The sequence below is a fragment of the Nasonia vitripennis genome, unplaced genomic scaffold, assembly GCF_009193385.2.
Source record: "Nasonia vitripennis strain AsymCx unplaced genomic scaffold, Nvit_psr_1.1 unplaced0158, whole genome shotgun sequence".
NCBI lineage: Eukaryota > Metazoa > Arthropoda > Insecta > Hymenoptera > Pteromalidae > Nasonia > Nasonia vitripennis.
In genome coordinates this window covers 229,257-241,239 of record NW_022279937.1, presented here as the reverse complement: position 1 = coordinate 241,239, position 11,983 = coordinate 229,257, and positions in this window count along the sequence as shown.

The window sequence follows — 11,983 nt, the reverse complement described above, 5'->3', positions numbered from 1 at the left end:
GATATCAACTATTGATCTAAAATCATTTATATCTGAACTTTGTAGCAATTCATGCTTTTCGGAAAGTGTCTTGGTAACATTTTTGAAATTTTGTACATGTTTGATAACAGTCTTGAAATATTTGTGCTTACTCTCAACCCTGAGTGTCCACAAATGTTTCAGAGGACCAAATATTTGTATAAGTTCCGGATAATGCATAATATAATGATGTTTCGGTCTTAATTTTATATTTGGAAAGCATTTGATTCTCAACTGTATGTAGTTATTTATTTTGCACTGTAAAATAGCAATTTGATTGTTAGATATTGCCGGTGCACACACAAGACTACAAATTTCTCGTAAATAAAGAACCATTTTCCATACATCATCATCGAAATTTCGAATTAAATCAGCTATTGCGATAGGTAATATTAACAATAATCGTCTCAACTGTGTAGCAGAACCCGTTAATTTGTTTAATTTATTTTTAACATTTATATTCGGAATAAATTGACTATTTTCGTGAACTATATTAATGTTATTAATACGAAAGTTAAAAAGTGCCGCTTTAAACCACTTCTTAGAAATGAAATATATTATTGCATGACACAAGTCATGTGCAACAATACCTTCCAATAAGTCGTGTGCGATTCATGGAGGAAGTCCAGAAATAACGTGGAAATATAATAGTTTATTAAGATATGAATTAGACCTTATCCCACATACGATATTTTTACTTTTTTCTGCTTGCTCAGCATTTTGTTTGCAAGTATCTATACTTCTTAATGCATTTTTTTTTAATGAATCTTTCTGAAATTCTTCCATATTTATATCGCAATAGCGTAAAAATTCTTTGTCCGTTGAAAAACTTTGCGTAAAACCACCGATTTGGTGGCTACCTAGATTGTCACCAACCATTGCCACAATACTGCCTTTAAACGATATTTTGATTGGTCCATCAAGCGTGATTCCTTCAATTTCCAAAACTTGAATATCATCAATAAATTTTTTCAAAATCTCTCCCCATGAAAACATCGATATAAATTTTTCTTTGCAAAGAAGTATTAATTTTGTATTATTAACTATTGATCGCAAAAATGGTGGTAAATTTAGAATAACAAAATACATTCCTATCATCTTAAATTTAGTTTTTGAAGTACCCAATGGATTGCATATTTCAAAAGCATCTTGAAATACAGCTAATTGTAATACATTTTTTTGTCTGAAAAATTGAGAATTTCTTATTCTACTGCCATCTTTAGTATCGTAAAAGCCTTCGATATCGTTGGTAAAATTAGAATTTGTGCAATACTTCAAAACATCGTCATTTTTCAACATAATTTTGAGAGTTTGCAAAATTGGGACGTAAGAATAGAAAAATGTCGTTTCTTTTCCACAGTCTGTAATCGTTACTTGAACCGGTTTTATATAATTAGGATTACTTCTAAATGATAAATTACGACAGTACGTGTTACGTAAACTTCCTGTTGACGGGACGTGAGTACTAATAATAATGTTAAAACTCTGAGAATGAATTTTCAATACATTTCTTTTTTGATCTTCAGAAAAGTTACTATTCAGTAAAGCTTTTTCGAATTGTTTGTTGCATGTTTGAAAAACTAAATTTATATTATTTACAACACTCTGTATTATTGATTCCGTAACGAAGTACTTGCTTGACAACTGCAAATACATATCGGACAGTAATGTAGACGCATCTTGTACACTTTGCGAGGACTGTAATTGGTCATTATTACAAGTATTACTACTAGAAGAAGTCAAATTTTTGCTATCATCGATTTGCATTTCATTAATGTTGGGGCAAGATAATGTAGAAAGAATTTTCTGACTTTGACTGATTTCACAATTTTCTTTATCAATTAAAACTTCTGAACTACTTTGTTCGCAACTTTCAGAGTATTTGGCATTTTTGTGATGTGTAAATAAATGTAACTTATAACTGTTTTTAGTTTTAAAGCTTTTTTTGTTTAAGCAATAGGGACATTCGACTATAAATGTGGAACTCCATTCATGTTGCTTGTAATGTTGATTCAATAATAGTAAATTATTTGTGCGGAACTTGCAAGATTTTACAATACATCTTTTGCTAGTTCCGTGGAAACGAAGAAGATGTTGTTGAAAACTTAGATAATTTTTGCAAGAAACATTGCAATTGTTGTGTGCGCACGGAATTTTATCTGTTAAGTTATCATGAATTTTTTGATGTGTATTATAATTATATATATTGTGAAACTTTAACGAACAAAAATGGCAAGCATACAATTTCAATAAGGAATATTATACTCGGGGATATATAATGAATGATAATGGTATAAAGGACAGTTGAAATATTCTTGCTTCCGAATGAACAATTAGGTCTGGAAAAAAAAATATTTCTTTATCGTATATTTCAAAGCAAACAAAATTTCATAGGAACATTAAAAACTACTTTTAGCATTCATACATATTCTGCGGAAAGAAAATAAAAAAATATTTGCTAATTGTGCTGGGATGCAGTTCTATACATAAAATAATTTTATTGTAATGGACGTGTGTAAAAAAAATATTACTTTACTATTGAGTCTTACTTAAGGACGTTAGTGCAAAAATAACTGGTATTAAAATATCTTGACATGTTTACCATATATTAATGATGATATTTTGTATATACGTGGCTAAAATTGTAGAGATCTCAGCGTTAAAAAATAATAATTTTTTAAAATAAAATAATCAAATAATATACTTATATATATCACCAGAGTGCCACCTTAAAACCAAGAGAATATAGCGACGATGAAAAATAATATAGCGACGTTTATTACTCGCTGTCATGCGCCTCTAAGATTTTTCTCTCGCACTCACGGCTTAACTAACATTTCGCGCGTGTACAGATAACAACGAGTTTTTCACTTTTTTGCACAACAGAATATCGACTGCTGAGTGGAATAACAACGTATATGGAATTCTGGGTGTTGAATTTGACAATTCAATTGATGTAGTAGAATGTAAATTCTCATTTCGATTTCGCTTTCGAATAGAAGAAAAATCAATATTATTTTTTAACATTGAATTATCAGAAAAAATATAATTTGAAGTTAAATCGCTATTAATTGCATAATTATTACTTTTCATTATGTTTCCAGAATATGAAATAGAATATGATTTTATATTAGAATCAAAATGGTTTGCTTTTATATTTGCACTTTTAGGATTAAACAAAGTTAAATTTGTTTTTTGCGCTATTTTTTTATTTTTAGTTAAATCAATTGTAGGTAATTCAACATTGAAATTATTAGAAAACTTAGATAATATATTATTTGAATGAATATTTTCTCTTAAATTTATAGAATGTGTAATTTGAAATTCAGCACGAATATATACACTATTGTTTAGATTGTGCAATGCTTGATCATTAAATTTATAATTTTGATTAGAAATATATAATAAAGGAAACATTTCCAATTTATTTTTAAGGAAAATTTGCATTAAATGGTGCCTCATTTTACTTTTGTGAAATAAAACATTGCATGGACATACTCCATAGGCGATACAAGTGGCAAATGCAATAGCAAATAATCCGCAATTATATGGTTGTTCTTGTAATTGAACTTTTTTAAAAATAATATTTATTTTCTCTAAATTAGGAAATAGTCTATTGATATATAATTTATGATCATTATGCAATGGTTCATTCAAGCTATCAAAAATTCGTAAGATATATTTGTCATACCAAATGCATATCCAATGACCTGATTCAATTGGACCTCGGAATAAAATTTGAATAAATTCTACATTAGGAGAAGAAGCAACAATATGATTTAATGAATACAAAAATATTGTGGGTTGTATTTTAAACTGAGGAATAAATTTAGCAAACTCAAAAATATGTAAATCATTTAACATACTTCTTGGATCATATCCATTAGTTTTAATTACATTATAAAACTCACGTGTTTGATCCATATTGATTTATTCCTAAAATATAAAATAACGTTGTAGAATACATTGAAAAATAATGATTCCTCAATTGAATAACTCAAAACTAATTTTAAAATAAACAAAATTGTATACTGAGAAAAATAAAAACAATATCATTGAATCCAAATAAATACAACAGAGTATAATTGATATTTTTATAGATTATTCTAATTCATATTAAGTTAAAGTCACTAATTAGTACCCATATTCTGTAAGCATAATTAATTGACATAATTATGATCAAATTATGTGAAATGCACTCTGACGTTGCTTACCCGGTTGAAAGCCACAGATAAAATACTATAAAAAAAATTTTATATATTTTTCCATGCGGTATTTGCACCAGGAATATCGGATATGAAACAATAAAAAAGAAAATTTATTGGCATTCTCATATACAATAAGATATTTGTATCTGATTGTATGAGGTATAAACAATAGTATATAACTAAGTTTTATGGGACATGTCTATTTATATGAGTTTATAGGTTAGTGCTTATAAGTTAAAACTCTCATAAAAATTGCTTATCCACTCTATCGGAATCTATTAGGTTTACGAATTATATGCTATTTATTAAAAAATGTTATAGGATTTTATCGGAAACAATATTGCGATACATAATTCATCATCTTTACTGTATTCCCTTAAGGAACATAACTGCTGTTTGAACTGCTGGTAAACTAATACTTGAACTACTGACAAAACTACTGCGCAACCACTAGTTCGACTACTTATTTTCTGTAGTTTTGTCTGCAGTAATTTCGCAACTACTGGAGAACTACTGAATATTTTGTTGTTTGTTAGGACTGCTCGTAGACTATAGCTGAACTACTGGAAAACTACAGGAAATATTTTCATTATTTTTATACTGCTCGAAGACTATTGCTTAGCTACAGGATATATTTTTATTATTTTCGGACTGCTCGTAGACTATAACTGAACTACTGGAAAACTACAGGATATATTTTCATTTTTTTTGACTGTTCGTGAACCTAATACAAAACTATTGTTAACTACACATTTTCTTTCTTCCGATGAAGAATACTATGCTTCATACTGATTACTGTGTGCATTAGTTTTTTGCTATTGTGTACGTAACAAGCTACTTTAGGCATCGAAATCAGTGTGTTAAGAAGATTTTTATATACACTGTGCATAAAGTGCAAAACGAGTATGTAAAAGCGCAGTACTTCCTTACACGCCATTTTCAATAATGCGGAAAGTCACTCATTCGTAGTCAGGGCAAAGAATATGTTTGTTATACATGCGTAAAGGGGTACTTTATGACCTATTTACGAAAAATACTAGTTTAATTAGTTTGATGGTTTTTGAAATCATTCAAAAATCTAGTAATGAAACCTACAACTGTTGATACCCTGCATATACTTGTGGGGGCTCCCGCCGACCACCACCGGAGCCACCGACGGAAACAGCGCCTGGTCCCCAGGCCCGACTTCACTTAAGCAGTCGCGCTTTCCGGCCACCACCGCTCCGCGGCGCCCCCTCCGAGCCGCCACGATGGGTGGCGATCAGGCGACGCGGCGGGGCTCGAGCGCCATGTTAGAACCAGAGAACGCTCTGGTGCTTCGAACGAGCGACACGCATCAGAGCTTATAAGAGAGAGAGAGAGAGTTTGAGCTAAATAAAGAGTCTTATATTTTATTAAATTGACTTCACATTTATTACGACACCCTATCGAGCCGGCGAGTTATCTGCGAACCTGGAGAATCCCGATTCGCACACGTTTCTAAAGTGGTGACCCCGAGAAGAACATCAACCAACGTCAAGCGGAGCAGCCATCTTGGGACTTTGGCGTCCCTCACCAACGCAGCCGAAAACCGGAGCCCACCTGCAGTACGGCCCCGGAGATCTGCAGCGCTTCCTGGCCCAACCTCGCCGACTCCAAATCATCGCTACACGCCCCATCTACAGCCAGCAACCCGAGGACGCCCAGCACCAGCCCCTTTACAGCGAACGTGCCTGGGCCTCTCCTCCAGCTCCAGCGGCAGCAGCACGAGCAGCGCGCCCGCAGCCTTCGCCGAGCAACGACATCGCATCTGCGTAAGGTTTCGCTAGCACCAGGTATCGTATTGCCTTTCCTTTTTTTCCACCGACGGCGCGCGACGACGAGTCGCTCTTTTTCGCCAGTCCCGCGCGCGTGAAGGAAGCAATAATCGCCGGAGCGAGTCGCTCTCTCTTCGCTCCGCGCGCAATACCTGGTGCACGCGGCCGCACATCATCGCCGCGACGCGCGTGCCGCTGAGCACACTCATAAATCTCTCTCTCCGCGCCCGCTCACGACCTTGCTCCGAACGCTCAAGGTCAAGGCCGTTCGAGCCGCGCAACAGAAGCCCGCGCATTTTAGCCGCCATTTTTCTTTCCGCTCGCTCTCTCTCGCGCGCGCTCCGCATAGCCGCGCAGAGCGGCGGCCATCTTGTTTTCGCTCTCTCTCCAGCGTTCGCTCGCTGCCTCGCCCCGCGCGCCGCGACCGAGGTCCGCTTGAGCAAACGCACGCCGCGTCGGTTCGTTGTGTACGACGCGGCCATCCTTTTTTTTTCCACGTTACCATGGTGCGCGCTCGCCGCCTCCCAACGCGCGCGTGGTCGAGGCCGCTAGAGCGGGCGTGCGTCGCGGTCGCTTCGCCCTCGTCACGAGTGGCCGTCCGCTTCGTAGAGTGTGGAGCAGCGCCCCGCGCGCGTCTCGCTGGCTCCACTCCCTTCTGTCGTGCGCCAGCGGCAAGCCCGCACAGCCCGCCACACCGCGGTGCTCCGAGCGCACAACACCAGTCCGCGTAGCGAATCTCGTGCCGCTCTGCGGGCAGCCGCACGCCGCGCACTAAATTTCTCCGCGCGTAGCTCGCCCGACGATTCGATGCTGCACAGCCCAGTGCCTGGACAGCAGTCCGCCAACGGCCAAAATATGTTGCTCGCTCAGCAGAACTTCGAGCTTAACGCTCCGCCGCACGGCGCGGCTAATAACGAGCAGCAGTAGCCTCACAACAGGCTCCAGCAAAATCGCGCGTTGATCGAGGACGACGACGCGAACGGCGTCGAGGCGATCTCTAAATGCTCCCTTCCTAATTATTGGAGTTTTAACCCCAGATTGTGGTTTGCACAGGCGGAGTCGGCGTTCCAGTCCAACAGAATCATCAAAGACAGCAGCCGCTACAACCTCCTCGTCTCGAACCTGCCACCAGAAGTAGCGCAGGAGGTCTCCGACATTATCCTGGCACCACCAGCAGAGCACCGCTATGAGACCTTGAAGGCAGCGGTAATCTCACGCCTCGCAGCGTCGGCCGACCAGCAACTCCATCAGCTCCTCAACGAGGTGCAACTCGGTGACCGCACGCCTTCCCAGCTGCTTCGGTACATGCGCCGCCTGGCCGGAAACGCCATCTCCGACGAGGCGCTACGCATCAGATGGCTCGACCTGCTTCCATCCCAGGCCAGCCGCATGTGCCGCGTGCTCAGGACGTCCACGCTGGACGAGCTCGCCACGCTCGCCGACGAACTCGTCGCGCCAACCCCATCAGTCAGCGCAGTCTCGCGCCCCAGCTCGCCAGCATCGAGCGGCATCGTTTCTGGTACCACCACGCCGCTCGAGGTTGTCTCGCTCCGTCTCGCCATGTCGCAAATTTCGGCCACGCTGCAGCAGCAGTCGCTCGTCCTGCAGTCAATACTGACGGCGCTCGCAACGAAACAACAACAGCAACAACAGCAACCGCAGACGCAGAGGCGCAGCCGCTCGCGCACGCCCGTCAGCCAGCGCCAGCCACGGAGCGCGTCGCAACCATCGTCCACCGCAAACCCAGCATGGTGCTGGTATCATCGGAGATTCGGAAGCGAGGCAACGCAGTGCAGGCCTCCATGCTCCTACCCGACGCAGGAAAACTGTTAGCGCCGCCGCCCCCGCAGGCAGCCGCGGTTGGTGCTAACGACGAACAGCGCCTGCACGTCCTCGACCGCTCGTCTGGACTTCGCTTCCTCGTCGACACGGGCTCAGCCGTTTCGCTGTTGCCCCGCAACTTTCTCAAGAGAACACTACAACGAGGCCCTCTCAAGCTGAGCGCAGCTAACGCCACGTCCATCGACACGTTCGGCGCACACCACATGGACGTGGACCTTCGCCTGCACCGGCCTCTCTCGTGGAAGTTCATCGTAGCAGACGTCTCGAATCCGATCCTCGGCGCCGACTTTCTCGCCCACTACGGGCTCGTCGTCGACGTTAAAAGGAAACGTATCCTCGACACCGACACCTCAAGACACGCAACATGCTCGCTCAAATCGCCAGAGATCCACTCCGTAGAAGTGTGTATATCAGCGGATGTAGCAGAAGGCATCTTCGCCGACCTGATGCGGCAATACTCGGACCTCGCAACCCCAGGCAGCACAACCATCGCCCTCCCGGGCCTCGACGCGCAGCATCACATCACCACAACCGGCCCTCCCGCAGCAGCCAAGGCTCGTCGACTCCTTGGCCCTCGACTCGAAGCCGCACGTGCGGAATTCAAGGTATTGTTGGAGATGGGGATAGTGCGCCTGTCAGACAGCTCCTGGGCTAGCCCGCTACGCCTCGTCCTTAAGCCAGATGGCACCTACCGCATCACCGGCGACTACAGGCAGCTAAACAGCCGCACCGTGCCGGATCGCTACCCGCTCCCAATAATTGAAGATCTCCTGCTCGCGCTAGGAGGCACAATTTTCTCTGTCGTCGATTTGAAGAAAGCTTTTTACCAGCTTCCGATTGCGCCCGAGGACGCGCACAAAACCGCCATCATCACCCCATTCGGGCTATTTGAATTCACCAGATCGTCGCTGGGCCTACGCAACGCCGCCCAGTCTCTGCAGCGAGCCATGGACCAGCTTCTTCGAGACCTGCCATTCGCTCGTGCGTACCTCGACGATATAATCGTCGCCTCCAACAACGAAGAAGAGCACGTTGGTCACCTCAGAACCCTGTTCGACGTTCTTCGAGCGGCCAACATCAAAGTAAACCCAGAGAAATGTGTCCTGGGGAAGAAACAAGTTACGTACCTGGGCTACTTGGTCTCCGCCGAGGGCTCAAGGCCACCACAAGACAGAATCGACGCTATTCAAGCCTTTCCGAAGCCTGGCAACTCCGCCCAGCTCCGCCGATTGCTGGGCCTCATCAATTACTATCGGCGCTGCATCCCAGGCGCAGCTCGCCTCCTCGCACCGCTGAACGACCTCCTGCGGCACATTCCACCGAAGAAGAAGGCCATTCCCATCACCTGGACGCCCGCCGCGGAGGAAGCCTTCAGCGCGTGCAAGCGCGCACTCGCTAACGCCGCCAGCACGACATTCTTGCGCGACGACGCACCAAGGAGGCTGCTCGCCGACGCCTCTGACCACGCAATCGGCGCGGCTCTCGAGCAGCAAGACCCGGATGGCTCGTGGAAACCCCTGGGCTTCTTCTCAAGGAAGCTCTCCAACGCAGAAAGAAACTACAGCACGTACGACCGCGAGCTCCTGGCAGCCTTCGCGGCTATCAAGCATTTCAAGGGGATTCTCGAGGGCGGCCCTTTCACGCTCGTAACCGACCATAAGCCGCTCACCTTCGCCGCACAGCAGCCATCGGAGAAAGCATCACCTCGCCAAGCACGCCAGCTTGACTATATCCTGCAATTCCAGGTCACACTCGCATACACGAAGGGTCCAGACAACGTGGTCGCCGATGCTCTCTCCAGGGTCGAGACGATTGGCATGCCAGCCAATTTGGACCTGGCGACGCTCGCCCAACACCAAGCAACCGACCCAGACCTGCCACACATCCTCGAAGCTCCAACACCGTCTTTAGTGCTACGCCCGCTCGACATCGACCAGACGACGCTCCACTGCGCGATAGACGGCAACCAGGTGAGACCGTACATCCCTCGACAGCTCCGGAGGACCGCGTTCGACGTCACACACGGTCTTTCGCACCCGAGCGTTCGAGCGTCCATCCGCCTTATCGCGCAGAAGTATGTGTGGCCGGGTATGCGCAAGGACATCGCGCGCTGGGCTCGCAACTGCGTCCAGTGCCAGCAATCCAAGGTGCATCGCCACAACCGTGCTGCTCTGGGGGACTTCGCAGCTCCAGACGCTAGATTCAACCACATCCACTTAGACATCGTCAAGATGCCGCTGCACTCCGGCTTCCAATATTGTCTGACCATCATCGACCGCTTCACGAGGTGGCCTGAAGCCATCCCAATGCCGGACCAGCAGGCCATAACGACCGCCAGGGCTTACTTCGGACGCTGGATCGCTGTCTACGGCACACCTTTAACGATTACGACAGACCAGGGAGCACAATTTGAAGCCGCTCTGTTTTCAGAATTGGCAAAGCTCATCGGCGCCAGCAGGGTTCGCACGACACCGTATCATCCCCAGTCAAACGGCATGGTCGAGCGCTTCCACCGTACGCTCAAGGGCGCCTTAATGTGCTGCGCACCCACGCCTTGGCCCGACGCACTTCCCGCTGTACTTCTCGGACTGCGCACGACCTTCAAGGAGGATCTCCAGGCATCGCCAGCCGAGATGTTGTTCGGCACGACACTCCGCATCCCAGGCGACTTCTTCGTCCCGTCTAGTCATCCTGGAGCCAACGCACCCGCTTTCGTCGCCGAGCTGAGAGCGCTGATGCAGAGGCTGCGCGCCGTACCTGGATCCAGGCACGCACCGCCTCTCGCGCCTTTCTTTCATCCCAACCTTCGCACGTGCACGCACGTCTTTAGACGTGTCGAGACGGTTCGGCAGACGCTGCAGCCACCCTACACCGGCCCATATCGAGTCCTGGAGCGCCTGAGCGACCAGGTTTACCGAGTCGAGATCAACGGCCAGTCCAAGGCCATCTCCACTGCATCGCTGAAGCCAGCTTTCCTCGAGTCGGCGGATCGAGAGGACTCTCCGCCGGCTCCACAGCCTCCAGCTCAACCTGGCTCGCAGCCTGCCCAGGCGCCGGCCCCACCATCTCCAGCATCCCAGTCGTCGGCGGATCGAGAGGACTCTCCGCCGGCCCCGCAGCCTGCCCGGGAGCAGGCCTTTCCACCTGCGACTCCACAGCGGTCGGCGGATCGAGAGGTCTCTCCGTCAGCCTCACCGCCTGCCCCAGAGCAGGCCTCACCGCCTCCGGTGCCGCGGCCAGAGCCGCCGCCGGCCCTCCAGCCGTCCCAGCAGCAGGCCGCACCACCAACGCCCGGCCTGCCACCCTCGGCAGTGCGACCAGCCCAGAACCACACCCTCAACAGGCAACCACGGCGACATCGTGTATCGTTCCTCCTGGCACCTGACGTCGTCACTGGCGGGGGAGTAGCTGTGGGGGCTCCCGCCGACCACCACCGGAGCCACCGACGGAAACAGCGCCTGGTCCCCAGGCCCGACTTCACTTAAGCAGTCGCGCTTTCCGGCCACCACCGCTCCGCGGCGCCCCCTCCGAGCCGCCACGATGGGTGGCGATCAGGCGACGCGGCGGGGCTCGAGCGCCATGTTAGAACCAGAGAACGCTCTGGTGCTTCGAACGAGCGACACGCATCAGAGCTTATAAGAGAGAGAGAGTTTGAGCTAAATAAAGAGTCTTATATTTTATTAAATTGACTTCACATTTATTACGACACCCTATCGAGCCGGCGAGTTATCTGCGAACCTGGAGAATCCCGATTCGCACACGTTTCTAAATACTTACTACATAATTGAAGTTAGCAATACTAGAAAAAATAATAAAGTAGTTAAGTATTTATTTTCAAATACATTGGAGTTAGTTGGAACCGAAGGCTGACGCGGCTACTTTAAATCTTTCTGCTGTTTACTTCAAAACTAACAATCTTGTATATTTAAAGTGAGTACTATATATTTTACAATCTTTTAAAAAAATGAAGATTTAACAAAGTTTTTCAAAAGTTTTGACATCACAGATTATATGCTTTGATATTAGGGTTATATGTATTTCTAATACATATTACACAATAAATTAATATTTTGTTAAATAACTTCTTTAAAATCAAAACCTATTATTAATATCTAAAAT